Source organism: Octopus sinensis, linkage group LG1 (genome assembly GCF_006345805.1).
Source record: "Octopus sinensis linkage group LG1, ASM634580v1, whole genome shotgun sequence".
Taxonomy (NCBI): Eukaryota; Metazoa; Mollusca; class Cephalopoda; order Octopoda; family Octopodidae; genus Octopus; species Octopus sinensis.
The window spans coordinates 179,510,813-179,515,812 of record NC_042997.1 but is presented as its reverse complement, the minus strand read 5'-3'; the positions used below and the strand labels follow the sequence as shown (position 1 = coordinate 179,515,812).

Here is a 5,000-nt window from a genome sequence, read left to right as displayed (position 1 = left end):
TATATACACATCCACGAGTTTGTGGACTCATATTTGAGGATTTCTGTATATATGTATGTATGTATGTACGTGAGTCTCTATGTATGTAAATGTCTCTCTCTTTCTCTCTCTCTCTCTCTCTCTCTCTCTTTCACTGTCACTCTCTCTCTCTCTCTCTCTCTCTCTCTCTCTCCTCCATATATATATATATATATATACCTTTCGGCTCGTACATGTTACGCACGCACTCTCTCTCCCTCTCTCTCTCTCTCTCTCTCTCTCTCTCTCTCTTATTACTCGCAAGTACTGACACATTCTTATATACAGACATACATTTACACACACACTCATACACAATAATATGAGCCAGTGCATATAAGCATACAAGCACGTGCACAGGTGTATATGCATGCATATGTTGTGTGAGTGTGTGTGTTTACAGCACACATGTTACTTCGAATTTACGTTGTACATATGTCTTGTGCTACGTGTGTATATTGGTGTGCGTGGATACATTGACTATATATCCGCCGAGGTCGACTTTACCTTTCATCCTTTCGGGGTCGATAAATTAAGTACCAGTTCACTGGGGTCAATGTAATCGACTTAATCCGTTTGTCTGTCCTTGTTTGTCCTCTCTGTGTTTAGCCCCTTGTGGGTAGTAAAGAAATATATATATGTATGTATGTATGTATGTATGTATGTACTTTCTTGCATATGTGTGTATGTACGTGTATCTGCATGTACGTATGTATGTATGCGTGCGCGCGCGTCCATTTCTCTCTGAGAAGTTAGCTAAACCATTAAAATCATATACGAGACCGGTCTGCTTTAACCTTAACCCTCATACGAACGTCTTTTTTTTCTTTCCTCCACTATAGCAATAATTGTATTCTCTCAACCAAACCACACCTAAACTTACCGGCACCACCACAACAACCACCACCACCACCACCGCCACCATCGTCGCCGCCGCCGCCGCCGCTATCATTATTGCCCACTATACATCGACTACTATTTTGAAGCACCGGCGGCACCACCCCTATATCACCATTCCCACCCTATTAGCTGTTTTATATATACTTTGTTGCAATCACATTGGTACTGACGGAAATGTAATTTTTTTGTTGTTGTTGTTACTGTTCTTGCTGTTATTACTGTTGATGATGTTGTTTCATGTATGTTTGAATATTAATGATGACCATCATCATCATCATCATCCTCATTATCATCCTCATCACCATCGTCATCGTCATTATCATCATCATCATTATCATCATCATTATCATCATCATCACCATCACCATCATCATCATCATCACCATCGTCGTCGTCATCGTCGTTGTCATTATCATTATTGGTACTAGGTTTTTTTCCTCTCTGTCGTTGCGGTGACAAACTCTTCCGGTTCTTTTTTTTTTTTGTTGTTCTGAGTTCACATCTCACTGACGTCCATGTTTGCGTTTTTTTCTTTCTTTCCGGGGGTCGATAAAATAAAATAAAACAAAAAAAAACACACAGCGCCAGTTAAGTTACGAGATTTAATATATTCGACTAACCCTCTCCCCTAAAAAAATTGCTGGCCTTGTCTCTGAATTAGAAATTACTTATTAATGTTCTTGTTGTTGTTGTTGTTGCTGCTGCTATTGTTGTTGTTTTGTTGTTGTTGTGATTGTTTTCAACCAACTCTAGCTGTTGCTGAACCTTGACTCTCATGCCACAGTAGTAGTTGCAGTAGTAGTAGTAGTAGTAGTAGTAGTAGTAGCAGTAGCAGCAGCAGCAGCAGCAACGGCAGCAGCAGCAGCAATATCAACAGCAGCTACTGCACAAACTAGCACCAGCAGCATCCCAACATGCATTCATTTAAACACACACTTACATACAAGCACTCACACACGGACTCATATATATTACTACATGCACACATATAAATATATATATATATACGTACGCTTTATAATTTGCACACACGCACATGCTCAGATACGATACATATAAGTAATAATACGCATACGCATTCAACACATACACATGCTACCATCCTTCTATCCATCGATTCAAATATACATACATACAGACGTATGTAAATACATACATAGAGACGTACATACACAGTGATAAGGAGAGATAAAAATACAAGGAAAACATGATGGAAAACACCTCCTTCGTTCCTTTACCGACTTTACTTCCACCACAACCACCACTATCACCGCCGCCGCCGCCGCCGCCAGCAGCAGCAGCAACAGCGACAACAACAAAGAACACGCCAACACACACATACACACACAGTCACGTACGTACAGTACAAGCTGACATACAGACACACGTAAATCTGCGTTAACACCAATAGCCGCCTATGCACACACGTGCATGCATAGGCATGTATATTGCACACACACACATACATACATACATACATACATATATATATATACATACGTGCATAATATACGGTGTCTATGAAAAACACAAAATGCCGGAGAAGAACAACTAGAAAACTAAACGCACACATTAACACCAACACATGCATACATTAACACACCTATACACACACACACACACACACACACAAACATAGAGGCCCACTAACACTACACACATACACACGTAGGTATATATATATATATATATATATATATACACGCATAGATGTATGTACATATAATAACAACTCAACATACACACACACGTGTACATACACAGATACATAGACACGTACGCATACAGTTTCTCACATACCTAAATGTACACGAATATACCTAAACACACGCACGTACATACACAGCCATACACACACACACACACGCACATACTTACACACACACAATACATTCTTAAACAACACATACACACGTACGTACATAGAGATAGGCAGCGATATAAAGCTTAAAACAAACAAGACATCTTCAAATAGATGAAACTGAACGCCCAACCGTCCAACACGGTAGGTTTCGCTTTCTCATTCAGACGGCTCCCCTAATATTTTGGCGATAATACTATTTATGTTATTGTACCTATACCGATCTCAACTTTATCATTATTACCTATAATTAACACTATCATTATTGGATTTATTGATGTTATTGTGAATGTTAATTGCTGTTTGTTTGTTTTTTTTTGTTATTTTTTGCTTAGTAGCGTTGATTACTGCTCCTCTCATCGATCCTGATTGAAAACATACCTGCGTAATATATCAAAGGCATTTCCCCGTGTGATCATTCAATATTTCTTCTTAGCTTTCTACAACGAGAACATCATGATCCAGTGTGTTCGTTTTTTTTCTTTATTCCCGATTGGATGTAATTTCAGGGAGATTTTGTTACCATTTCTAGCAGACTGAGGAACCGTACATGGTGGTTTTCTATACCAAATGTTAACAATTGTTGTTATTATCAGTGATAAATAATGACGATTGTAAATGATATGTGTTTCTATACACATGCACACACACACTATGTATATATATATACATATATATATGTATCATATTTCGTATACTATATATGTGAATGTATGTATATATATTATACACAGGTATGTATTATTAATACTATAGTTTGTCGGTGACAATATAAACAATTTATACATATATATGCATATATACATACGTATATATACATGTATATATATATGTATATATACATAAATATATTTATACATAGATATTTATACATTTATATATACATATATATATACACACACACACACACATGCATATACAGATTTGTTAGTATATAAATATTTGTATATACATAGATTTGTAAGTATATATATATATATATATATACACGCTTACACATTCATACCTATATATATATATATAATATATATATATATATATATATATATATATATATATGTATACACATACCCACGCGTAAATATGTGTGTGTGAGAGAGAGTATATTTCATGTACCACGTCCTCGCGTTGTTTTTTCTGTTTTTCTTCGTTTTCTTATTAATTATATATTATATATATATATATATAAACATACATACATACATACATACATGCATACGTATGCATTCATACTACATATATACACATACATACTATATATATATATGCACACAACACATATTAAGAGTAATGGTATGTTTTAGTATTTACAAGAACAACTATTACAACTACTACTTCTACAACTACTACTACTACTACTACTACTACTACTGCCACTATTACTACTATTAGTAAAGTTGTTCATATTATCGTGCTTTACAGTGTTTGTTTTTTTATAAGGCAAATATTCTTATTTATTCTGCACTACGAGCAGAATAAAAAGTTATAATGACCTAAGGACAAATCGATTATGTATATGTGTGTACATGCGTGTATGTATGTGAGTGAGTGTGTGTGTGTATGTGTGTTTGAATGTGGCAAAACTTATGATTTTTGGACGATGAGGGCAGAGCCTCTCCCCGTCTAGTTTGCAACGCCAATTTTTTCCGTGTGTTCCTTTCGTCGTCCTATGACATTTTAAGCATATATGTATATATATATATATATATATATGTATATATATATATATCTATATATATATATATATATATATATATATATATATATATATAGATATATATATATATATATATATATATGTATATATATATATATATATATATTATATATATATACATACATAACGACGGACAGAAACATGTACAGAACTTCAAACTTGGTAGAAGTAATAGCTAACACAGGATAAAAGAGAATGTTACTCTATGGATTAATATTTCGGAGTTCCTAAGAACAAGAAATTGAATCTATGAGTTAAACAGTAAGCCTATATATAATATATATATACATATAAACTAACAGTTACATACATACATACATACATACATACATACATACATACATACATACATACATACATACATACATACGTATAATCGTTGTGTATGTATAGGCGAATATCCTTCTGTTTTTAAAATGATCTTGGAATTTTCTTTATTGATATTTTGCTCTTTGCGTGCGCACTTACTTACTTATACAGATGGCACACGCGTACGCAAACATA

The 5,000-nt window shown here is 34.5% G+C and overlaps 1 protein-coding gene across 2 annotated transcripts in view; it reads left to right on the top strand.

Annotated features, from left to right (window-relative positions):
• The window catches only part of LOC115229990 (acetylcholine receptor subunit alpha-type acr-16-like), a 918,018-nt gene that overhangs the window by 11,737 nt on the left and 901,281 nt on the right, over positions 1–5,000 (top strand). Inside the window, exon 1 of one of the 2 annotated variants that reach the window (XM_036507286.1) lies at positions 2,050–2,923. The exons of the other annotated variant lie outside the window; for it this stretch is intronic. The gene's annotated coding sequence lies outside the window, so the exon portion shown is untranslated. Of the gene's footprint in view, positions 1–2,049; positions 2,924–5,000 lie in introns of those variants that run through there. 2 annotated transcript variants of the gene reach the window in all.